General features: G+C 47.2%; 1 pseudogene; it reads right to left on the bottom strand.

Moving 5' to 3' along the window:
* Window positions 1-2,071: 2,071 nt before the first annotated feature.
* Window positions 2,072-11,445, bottom strand: LOC119620883 (uncharacterized protein CXorf49-like; annotated as a pseudogene).
* Between the last annotated feature and the right edge of the window lie 724 nt (window positions 11,446-12,169).

Consider the following 12,169-nt stretch of genomic DNA (forward strand, 5'->3'; position numbering starts at 1 on the left):
CAGCCCTTTCTCCCTCAAGGGAAGAGCATGCCTGATTAATTTGATTCCCTAGCGGGTGTGTGCATAGGCGCACGCACGCACGCGCACACACATACACGAGAAACACAGGACTCAGCATGGTGGCTCACGCCTCTAATCCCAGCACTCTGGAAGGCTGAGGTGGGCAGGTCACTTGAGGTCAGGAGTTCAAGACCAGCCTAGCCAACATGGTGAAATCCCCACATCCACCAAAAAAAAAAAAAAAAAGAAAGAAAGAAAGAAAAAAAAACTACCCAGGCATGGTGGTGCATGCCTGTAGTCCCCAGTTACTTGGAAAGCTGATGCAGGAGAACTGATTGAACCTGGAAGGTAGAGGTTGCAGTGAGCCAAGATCGTGCCATTGCACTCCAGCCTGGGTGACACAGTGAGATTCCATATCAAAAAAGCAAACAAAAAACCCCCCAAAAAACCCACCACAGACATCTCTGCACACATGGTAATCTTGAATGGTATCTGCATTTCTCCTGTCTTTGTTCAACACCCAGTCTCTTGGAGATGGGAGCTGGCAAAGACTACACACAACTCCTCACTGGAATCGGAATTTATGTCCGAATCTCATGCCCATCCAGCTAGGGATTCTGGCTGAAGGAAGGAGGTGATCCCAACCGTCAGGGAGGGTGAAGGCAGAACAGAGAGCTCGAGGAAAGATCATGCGACTGCGAGAGGCGGTCTGAAAGACTGAGCAGACACACAGAAATATCACATCTACAAAAACCTGTGGCTTTGAGGATGGTGGAACAGTATTTGACAGGGACCATCCAAGAACAGCCAGGCCTAGCATCCACACTTGCCCTGGAAAGCAGCTGGCCATTTTCAAATCAAGGATATAGAGACCACCGGCTGCAGAAGAGGCTGTTGGCCGCCTACAGGATGCCAAGGATGTGGAAGCGGCCTTCTTTGTAGCTTTAGGTAGGCAGTTTCCATCAGGTTGGCCTGCAGGCACTAGAACAGACTCAGTGTCCCCACCTCCAACCAAGAGACTACCCCACCCTTTTCGTCCATGCTCCCTGTGCCTTCCCTTTTGATCAGTCACCCACCGGGATGTGACTTCTACCTCCACCTGGCTACTTAAAAGAAGGAGAGACACCTATGGGATTTGGTAACTGAGGTTCAAAGGTGGGAGGTAGGAGTGAAACTGAGGATGCCATGTGGTTTTCTGACTCAGATGACCTGACTGCGTGCATGGTGGCACCAGAGAGACATAATGGCTCCAGAAAGAGGACTGAGCCCCTGAGCGGGAGGATGAGCTCTGTCATGCTCAACAGCACAGAAGCAACTGTGCAGGTACGACCTCCAGCATCAAGCCACGTGGGAAAGCAGGGATGTTCGTGATGGAAAGGACAGTGACAGGGCAGAACTGTGACAGTGAATTGCAGGAGGAAAGGTGGGAGGGACCGGGGTTCTGGAAGGAGGACATCAGTTCCTGCTGAAGAAGAGGGAGAATAGCACTGAAGAAGGGGACCTGTGAGACCCCAAAGTAGGAGGAGAAGAGAAGGGACCCTGAGCAAGGTGTGCCGGGGAAAGGCAGGAAATGCTGCTGTGGCCAGGCAGGGCCACCAAAGCACCTAGGCCCAGGGCACTATGGTAAGCCCGAGTGCAGGGCTGCTGCTCAGATGCCGGCTCAGGTGCCCCCCAGGGAGTGGGCTCACCACACAGCACTAGGGGAACTCCTCTTCAAGTGCCAGGGAACACAGCAACACCCCGCACCCCCCAACACTCCCAACAATCAGAGAGGGCAGACCACATACCACAAATACCACAGAATATGAGAACGACTTTATTTGAAATTGCTTTGGGAAGGGGGCAAATGCAGCAGAAGAGCGAAAGCCCTGGCTGAAGAGGATACGGAGGGAACCTGCTTGGCTGCAGCTCTGGAGCTCCAAAGGTACTAGCTGTTCATCTTGTAGGAAGACGCTGGCTCCAACCTGTGAAACAGAGCAGGCTCAGGGGCGGGCCCCCAACCAGGGCCAGCCCACAGCCCTGTTAAGCTATTGGGATTGTGGGAAGGTACATAATGTGTGCCACACTCACATCAAAGGTCCTGGAACTTGTCAGTGAGGAACTACATGGCCGCTGAAACAGAGAGGCAGAACCAGGCACTCCAGACCCGGGGAAACAGAAACCCATCTCCTGCCCCTGTGGGGAACCACCTAGCCCTGCAACCAGATACCCCACCAGCCCTGGGACTGACTCACCCACCCATCACCTGAATTAAATGTGGAAATGCCTTCTAAGTGGGAAAGTGGTTCTCAGGTGTTGGGGCATCCCAGAACCCTTCAGAACGTGTTTCAAAGACAGATAAGCCACCCAGCAAGCAAAAACCGTACAAGCCATATGAGGCAGCAGTTAAAGGAAAACACATGAGGTATCTCTAACTGCCTTAAGCAAAGGAGATCTCTGGGACTCGTGGACAAAGTGTACATGGAGTTCAGACGACACATTGCTGTCTGTGCACACCCCTAGCTGGAAAGGCACAGAAGGCTCCAGGGCAAGGCCTGTGTGGTTCTTTTCCCCAGAGGAAAGTTAGTCCTAGTGAAGTTGCCTACACCTGCAGCCCACCCCCGCCCTGGCATCTGCAATAAGACACTGCTGTCCATCCCTGCCCCAGCCATGGTCACATCATACCTAGTTGGTCTCTAAGGTCCTCAATTTTTTAATTACTATTATTATACTTTAAGTTCCAGGGTACATGTGCACAACGTGCAGGTTTGTTACATATGTATACATGTTCCATGTTGGTGTGCTGCACCAATTAACTCATCATTTACTTTAGGTATATCTTAATGCTATCCCTCCTTCCTACACCCACCCCACGACAGGCCCCGGTGTGTGATGTTCCCCACCCTGTGTCCAAGTGTTCTCATTGTTCAATTCCCACCTATGAGTGAGAACATGCAGTGTTCGGTTTTCTGTCCTTGTGGTAGTTTGCTCAGAATGATGGTTTCCAGCTTCATCCATTTCCCTACAAAGGACATGAACTCATCCTTTTATATGGCTGCATAGTATTCCATGGTGTATATGTGCCACATTTTCTTAATCCAGTCTATCATTGATGGACATTTGGGTTGGTTCCAAATCTCTGCTATTGTGAATAGTGCCACAATAAACATACATGTGCATGTGTCTTTATAGCAGCATGATTGATAATCCTTTGGTTACATACCCAGTAATGGGATAGCTGGGTCAAATGGTATTTCTAGTTCTAGATCCTTGAGGAATCACCACACCGTCTTCCACAATGGTTAAACTAGTTTACAGTCCCACAAACAGTGTAAAAGCATTCCTATTTCTCCACATCCTCTCCAGCACCTGTTGTTTCCTGACTTTTTAATGATTGCCATTCTAACTGGTGTGAGATGGTATCTCATTGTGGTTTTGATTTGCATTTCTCTGATGGCCAGTGATGATGAGCATTTTTTCATGTGTCTGTTGTCTGCATAAATGTCTTCTTTTGAGAAATGTCTGTTCATATCCTTTGCCCACTTTTTGATGGGGTTGTTTGATTTTTTTCTTGTAAATTTTAAGTTCTTTGTAGATTCTGGATATTAGCCCTTTGTCAGATGGGTAGATTGTAAAAATTTTCTCCCATTCTGTAGGTTGCCTGTTCACTCTGATAGTAGTTTATTTTGCTGTGCAGAAGCTCTTTCGTTTAATTAGATCCCATTTGTCAATTTTGGTTTTTGTTGCCATTGCTTTTGATGTTTCAGTCATGAAGTCCTTGCCCATGCCTGTGTCCCGAATGGTATTGCCTATGTTTTCTTCTAGGGTTTTTATGGTTTTAGGTCTAACATTTAAGTCTTTAATCCATGTTGAATTAATTTTTGTATAAGGTGTAAGGAAGGGATCTAGTTTCAGCTTTCTACATATGGCTAGCCAGTTTTCCCAGCACCATTTATTAAATAGGTAATCCTTTCCCCATTTCTTCTTTTTGTCAGGATTGTCAAAGATCAGATGGTTGTAGATGTGTGATATTATTTTTGAGGGCTCTGTTCTGTTCTATTGGTCTATATCTCTGTTTTGGTACCAGTACCATGCTGTTTTGGTTACTGTAGCCTTGTAGTAGAGTTTGAAGTCAGGTAGCATGACGCCTCCAGCTTTGTTCTTTTGGCTTAGGATTGTCTTGGCAATGTGGGCTCTGTTTTGGTTCCATATGAACTTCAAAGTAGTTTTTTCCAGTTCTGTGAAAAAAGCCACTGGTAGCTTGGTGGGGAGGGCATTGAATCCACACATTACCTTGGGCAGTATGGCAATTTTCACAATATTGATTCTTCCTATCCATGAGCATGGAATGTTCTTCCATTTGTTTGTGTCCTCTTATTTCCTTGAGCAGTGGTTTGTAGTTCTCCTTGAAGAGATCCTTCACATCCCTTGTAAGTTGGATTCCTAGGTATTTTATTCTCTTTGAAGCAATTGTGATTTGGCTCTCTATTTTTCTGTTATTGGTGTATAGGAATGCTTGTGATTTTTGCACATTTATTTTGTACCCTGAGACTTCACTGAAGTTGTTTATCACCTTAAGGAGATTTTGGGCTGTGACGGTGGGGTTTTCTAAACATACAATCATGTCATCTGCAAACAGGGACAATTTGACTTCCTCTTTTCCCAATTGAATATCCTTTATTTCTTTCTCCTGCCTGATTGCCCTAGCCAGAACTTCCAACACCATGTTGAATAGGAGTGGTGAGAGAGGGCATCCCTGTCTTGTGCCAATTTTCGAAGGGAATGCTTCCAGCTCTTGCCCATTCAGCATGATATTGGCTGTGGGTTTGTCATAAATAGCTTTTATTATTTTGAGATACGTCCCATCAATACCTAGTTTATCGAGAGTGTTTAGCATGAAGCGCTGTTGAATTTTGTCGAGGGCCATTTTTGCATCTATTGACATAATCATATGGTTTTTGTCTTTGGTTCTGTTTACATGCTGGATTATGTTTATTGACTTGCATATGTTGAACCAGCCTTGCATCCCAGGGATGAAGCCAACTTGATTGTGGTGGATAAGCTTTTTGATGTGCTGCTGGACTCGGTTTGCCAGTATTTTATTGAGAATTTTTGCATCAATGTTCATCAGGGATATTGGTCTGAAATTCTCTTTTTTTGTTGTGTCTCTACCCGGCTTTGGTATCAGGATGATGCTGGCCTCATAAAATGAGTTAGGGAGTAATCCCTCTTTTTCTATTGATTGGAATAGTTTCAGAAGGAATGGTACCAGCTCCTCTTCGTACCTCTGTCAGAATTTGGCTGTGAATCTGTCTGGTCCTAGACTTTTTTGGTTGGTAGGCTATTAATTATTGCCTCAGTGTCAGAGCCTGTTATTGGTATCTTCAGGGTTTAGTCTTGGGAGGGTGTATGTGTCCAGGTTTAGTCTTGGGAGGGTATATGTGTCCAGGAATTTATCCATTTCTTCTAGATTTTCTAGTTTATTTGCATAGAGGTGTTTATAGTATTCTCTCTTGGTAGTCTGTACTTCTGTGGGATCGGTAGTGATATCCCCTTTATCATTTTTTATTGCATCTATTTGATTCTTCTCTCTTTTCTTCTTTATTAGTCTTGCTAGTGGTCTATCAATTTTGTTGATCTTTTCAAAAAACCAGATCCTGGATTCATTGATTTTTTGAAGGGTTTTTTGTGTCTCTATTCCCTTCAGTTCTGCTCTGATCTTATTTCTTGTGTTCTGCTAGCTTTTGAATGTGTTTGCCCTTGCTTCTCTAGTTCTTTTAATTGTGATGTCAGTGTGTCAATTTTAGATCTTTCCTGCTTTCTCCTGTGGGTATTTACTGCTATAAATTTCCCGCTACACACTGCTTTAAATGTGTCCCAGAGATTCTGGTATGTTGTGTCTTTTTTCTCATTGGTTTCAAAGAACATCTTTATTTCTGCCTTCATTTCGTTATGTACCCAGTAGTCATTCAGGAGCAGGTTGTTCAGTTTTCACGTAGTTGAGCAGTTTTGAGTGAGTTTCTTAATCCTGAGTTCTAGTTTGATTGCACTGTGATCTGAGAGATAGTTTGTTATAATTTCTTTTCTTTTACATTTGCTGAGGAGTGCTTTACTTTAAACTATGTGGTCAATTTTGGAATAAGTGCAATGTGGTGCTGAGAAGAATGTATAGTCTGTTGATTTGGGGTGGAGAGTTCTGTAGATGTCTATTAGGTCCACTTGGTGCGGAGCTGAGTTCAGTTCCTAGAAATCCTTGTTAACTTTCTGTCTCGTTGATCTGTCTAATGTTGACAGTGGGGTGTTGAAGTCTCCCATTATTATTGTATGGGAGTCTAAGTCTCTTTGTTGGTCTCTAAGGACTTGCCTTATGAATCTGGGTGCTCCTGTTTGGGGTTCATATATATTTACAATAGTTAGCTCTTCTTGTTGAATTGATCCCTTTATCATTATGTAGTGGCCCTCTTTGTCTGTTTTGATCTTTGTTGGTTTAAAGTCTGTTTTATCAGAGACTAGGATTGCAACCCCTGCTTTTTTGTTTTGTTTTGTTTTGTTTTCCATTTGTTTGGTAGATCTTCCTCCATCCCTTTATTTTGAGCCTATATGTGTCTCAGCATGTGAGATGGATCTACTGAATACAGCACACTGATATGTCTTGACTGTTTATCCAATTTGCCAGTCTGTGTCTTTTAGTTGGAGCATTTAGCCCATTTACACTTAAGGTTAATATTGTTATGTGTGAACTTGATCCTGTCATTATGATGTTAGCTGGTTATTTTGCTTGTTAGTTGATGCAGTTTCTTCCTAGCATCAATGGCCTTCACAATTTGGCAAGTTTTTGCAGTGGCTGGTACCAGTTTTTCCTTTCCATGTTTAGTGATTCCTTCAGGAGCTCTTGTAAGGTAGGCCTAGTGGTGACAAAATTTCTCAGCATTTGCTTGTCTGTAAAGGATTGTATTTCTCCTTCACTTATGAAGGTTAGTTTGGCTGGATATGAAATTCTGGGTTAAAAATTCTTTTCTTTAAAGTTGTTGAATATTGGCCCCCACTCTCTTCTGGCTTGTAGAGTTTCTGCCAAGAGACCCACTGTTAGTCTGATGGGCTTCCCTTTGTGGGTAACCAGACCTTTGTCTCTGGCTGCCCTTAACATTTTTTTCCTTCATTTCAACTTTGGTGAATCTGATGATTATGTGTCTTGGCATTGCTCTTCTCAAGGAGTTTCTTTGTGGTGTTCTCTGTATTTCCTAAATTTGAATGTTGGGCTGCCTTGCTAGATTGGGGAAGTTCTCCTGGATAATATCCTGAAGAGTGTTTTCCATCTTGGTTCCATTCTTCCCGTCACTTTCAGGTACACCAATCAGACGTAGATTTAGTCTTTCACATCGTCTCATATTTCTTGGAGGCTTTGTTCATTTCTTTTTACTATTTTTTCTCTAAACTTCTCTTCTTGCTTCATTTCATTCATTTGATCTTCAATCACTGATACCCTTTCTTCCAGTTGATCAAATCAGCTGCTGAAGCTTTTGCATGCGTCATGTAGTTCCCATGCCATGGTTTTCAGCTCCATCAGGTCATTTAAGGTCTTCTCTACACTGTTTATTCTAGTTAGCCATTCATCTAATCTTTTTTCAAGGTTTTTAGCTTCTTTGCAATGGGTTCGAACATCCTCCTTTAGCTCAGAGAAGTTTGTTATTACCGATCATCTGAAGCCTTCTTTTCTCAACTTGTCAAAGTCATTCTCCATCCAGCTTTGTTCCGTTGCTGGCGAAGAGCTTCATTCCTTTGGAGGAGAAGAGGTGCTCTGATTTTTAGAATTTTCAGCTTTTCTGCTCTGGTTTCTCCCCACCTTTGTGGTTTTATTTACCTTTGGTCTTTGATGATGGTGATGTACAGATGGGGTTTTGGTGTGGATGTCCTTTCTGTTTGTTAGTTTTCCTTCTAACAGTCAGGACCCTCAGCTGCAGGCCTGTTGGAGTTTGCTGGAGGTCCACTCCAGACCCTGTTTGCCTGGGTATCACCAGTGGAGTCTGCAGAACAGCAAATATTGCAGAACAGCAAATGTTGCTGCCTGATCCTTCCTCTGGAAGCTTCGTCTCAGAGGGGCACCTGGCTGTATGAGGTGTCAGTCGTCCCCTACTGGGAGGTGTCTCCAAGCTAGGCTGCTTGGGGGTCAGGGACCACTTGAGGAGGCAGTCTGTCCGTTCTCAGATCTCATACACTTTACTGCAAGGACCACTACTCTCTTCAAAGCTGTCAGACAGGGACTTTTAAGCCTGCAGAAGTTCCTGCTGCCTTTTGTTCAGCTATGCCCTGCCTCCAGAGTTGGAGTCTACAGAGGCAGGCAGGCCTCCTTGAGCTGCGGTGGGCTCCACCCAGTTTGAGCTTCATGGCTGCTTTGTTTACCTACTCAAGCTTCAGCAATGGTGGAAGCCCCTCTCCCAGCCTCGCTGCCACCTTGCAGTTCAATCTCAGACTGCTGTGCTAGCAGTGAGCGAGGCTCCATGGGGGTGGGACCCTCTGAGTCAAGCGTGGTATATAATCTCCTGGTGTGCTGTTTGCTAAGACTGTCGGAAAAGCACAGTATTAGGGTGGGAGTGTCCCAATTTTCCAGGTACCATCTGTCACAGCTTCCCTTGGCTAGGAAAGGGAATTCCCTGACCCCTCACAATTCCCAGATGAGGTGATGCCCCACCCTGCTCCATGGGCTGCACTCACTGTCCAACAAGTGCCAGTGAGATGAACCTGGTACCTCAGTTGGAAATGCAGAAATCAGCTGTCTTCTGTGTCACTCATGCTGGGAGCTGAAGACTGGAGCTCTTCCTAGTTGGCCATCTTGGAACCTCCCCTCAGGTCCTCAGTTTTCCTCTGCAGCAGGATGCACTAGACAAGCAGACACCAGAGGAACAGAAATGGTTAGTCTATTCTGGCCTGATCTCTCACCATATTCCCTGTCTCCCCCAGCCCTTATAGCCCCCACAGCCTGCAGCCCAGTGGTGAGGTGGGTTGGCACAGAACCCTCAATGGAAAGAAGGCATCCACTCTCCATGGGGTATGGAAGTTGGAGGTGGGAGAGATGCAGAAATCAGTTTAACCTGGACATGGATCCCACCATCTAGTGTAGACTTGGATTACTATGATCCACACAAAGCATTACCCAAGGACAGCCCTGAGCTCCCGGGGGCTCCTGCTGCCTTTCCAGTCTTGGGGGATTGGACAGGTAGCTGCTGGTCACCTGAAAGAAAACACAAAATCCAGCTTCTAAGCCTTCAAGTGAGGTGGAAAGGGCCTAGCAGGGTCTAATGTGAGGAAGCATTACCCTGTGCTGGCAACACATTGCCCCTGCTCTGCCCAGCAACTCCAACCCTCCCTCTGGAACTGTCTTCCCTGTTCCCCAGTGTGAGACCATCTGCACCTGGTGGCCTGCTAGCATTGTGGCTCTGGGTAAGATGCCAACAGCAGGGCAGCCACAGGCAGGCCCTGGGAGGAGCACTGTGACTGAGCAGGACTTAATAGAAAAGGACTCAGTGCCACTGAAATTCTCCTTCCAGAGCTGGAGTTTGGGGTGGGACCCCAAATCGCTCCCCACCACACAAATCCTACTCAGAGAGGGTGATGTGGCTTCAGGCCAGCCCTGTCAACCCCCCATTTCCCATGGGACAGCTTCCTGGGTGGGCAGGGAAGCCTGGGAGCCAGGCTGAGCTTCCAGAAGTGACAGAGCCAGAGGTTTCCCTCCCGACCCCTCTCCCCTCCACACCTATCAAACACACAAGACTCACTGGAGAATGCATGGTGTCAGGAAACAAGGCTTCTCAAGCTCAACGCTAAGGGCTATGAGGTTCCTGGAACTTGGGGAGTTCTGATGGTGGGATCGCCACTGCTGCATTCTCTACAAGTCACAGACAGGGAAATCGGCTGGGGCTTCTGTTTGGGAAGCTAAAACAGAAACTTCAGAGTTGGGTGGACAGTGGAGGCTGGCAGTAAGTACAAGTGAGGAGGGGTTGTGTTAAGGTGGAGACTCCAGAGTAATCTCATTAGCACTTTCTCCCTCAGTCAGCCCCAAGACAGGAGGGCTTGCTTAACAGCTAGGGAAGGAGGAATTGGGAAGTTGATGAGTCTTGATGCCCAAGCTTTGTGCCCCACACTTTCTCCCTCAGTCAGCCCCAAGACAGGAGGGCTTGCTTAACAGCTAGGGAAGGAGGAATTGGGAAGCTGATGAGTCTACACACCCAAGCTTTGCACCCCACACATTAAGGAGTCCCCCAATCCAAACCAGCTGCCAACCCTGCCCTCCATCCCAGCTCCTCTCTGGGGGCAGAATCTGGCCAACTGCAGTGTCCAGAGCTGGGCCTGAAACACACAAAGTGCTCCCTTTAATGTGTGCCCCTGCGAGGAGGACCCCAATCATCCTAGTGTCCCTGGGTTCCCAATGAAAACCCGTGAGCAAGGGATAGAGGGGGCATGGGCAAAGAGGTGTGTGCTGGAAGAGAGGTGGGTCGGGGGAGACAGAAGAGAAAGAGGAGGAGGAGAGCAAGGAGGAGAAAGAGAAGTGTGTGAAGAGAATCTTCTAACTTGGGCCCTTGGAACCTCATCTCTATTTGGGTCATTATCTTCTCTGGCCACAGCCTGGGACTCCCTGGCTTTCCTTCCTGCAGGTTTCTTCCCAGGGCTGCTGTGCTTGGGCTCCTTGGGTCTCCGGGAGTTCCCCAGGAGCCCCACACCAGACACTGGCGGGAAGCTGGCCAGATCAGGTGGAACTGCTGAGAGTCTCTGCCCCTAGGCAGGAAAGGCTCCCCGTAGGGCCAGTTTTGGCACATCCCCTAGGGATTTCTTCTCCTGGGTCACCTTCCTTCCTGGAGGGCTCTGGGGCAAGGGCCCTGTAACTGCAGCTCCTGAGCAGCTGGGCCTGATCCCCATCTTTCCCCACACCACGCTCTGCATTTTGGTCAAGGAAGGCGCATCCAGCTCTCCCATGGCCGGCCTCTCCATGGCTGGGGTGAGTCTGCGGGGAGGAGAGGTCAGGAGAGGTCCCTGAACCTGAAGGTAACTCTCCCTGAGGTGGAAACTCGGTTGTCTGCAAGTGTCTGCTGGCTTCTTGGGGCTTCCGGGCTTGGCCTGCCTTCCTTCTTTGGTGAAAACGATCACCCTAATCAACAGTAAGACGCTGCTCTCATCTGCAGAATCAGAGTCTTGCGTAGACAGCCCGGCAGGCCCTTCCTCGGAGGGCTGCTGGGAATCCAAGCAGACACTGCATCTGCTCTTCAAGCCCTTTTCGGGGTTCTCTCAGGCCGGGCCTGTTCCAGGACCACTGAGGTGGAGAGGGCCGACGGAGTCCTGCTGCCATTCTCCCGGGCTGGGGCCCAGTGCACCTCTCCCACTGGGACCGACCTCCAGGTCTGCCCCAATGTCAGCAGACCCTTCGGCAGCAGTGCCTTCTAGGGATGGGTTTCCCTGGATGCTGGGCGGTGGCATCACTCACCGTGTTTAACCTGTAACAGCTTTGGGTAGCTCACAGTCAAGGCTCACAGGGAGGTTCACAGTCAATAAGAAAGGGTTTTAGGTTTGTTTCTGCTAGTGCTGTGAAAGCCTCTGTTCCACACGAAGAGCTAGCACCCAATAGAAACATGGGCAGAGAGGCTCACAGTCAAGAAGCAGGGGTTTTAGGTTTGATCAGTTTCAGTGTGCACACCTTTCAGCTCCCTGAATAAACGTATTACAAGGGTTTTATTCTTAGCTTGATATTCTAAATACGTTGGTTTCCCGGGTGTCTTTTTTCCGATAGTTTGCTGTTTGGGCATAGAAAAGCGAGTGATTTTCGCATGTTGCTTTTCCATTCCACAACTTTGCTGACTTTGTCTATTGGTTTTGATCGGCTTTTGGTGCAGTGTACATTAGGGTTTTCTCTATGTGACATCATGCCATCAGCAAGTAGAAATAATTGAGCTTCTTACTCTCTAATTTGATGCTTTTATTTCTTTTTCTTACAATACATGATCAAATCGACAGGTGGTTGTGTGTCCCACGTGTGTGTGTGTGCGTGCATGAGTGTGTGCACACATGCACGCACGCTTGTGGGCTGGTGCCCATGTATACCCCCACTTGGAAATCAAATTAATCGGGGATGCTCTCCCTTGAGGGAGAAAGGGCAGATTCACAGAGTGAAGGCAGTGGTGAAGGATCCGTGAAGGCTCCAATG

Source organism: Chlorocebus sabaeus, chromosome X (assembly GCF_047675955.1).
Source record: "Chlorocebus sabaeus isolate Y175 chromosome X, mChlSab1.0.hap1, whole genome shotgun sequence".
NCBI classification, from domain to species: Eukaryota; Metazoa; Chordata; class Mammalia; order Primates; family Cercopithecidae; genus Chlorocebus; species Chlorocebus sabaeus.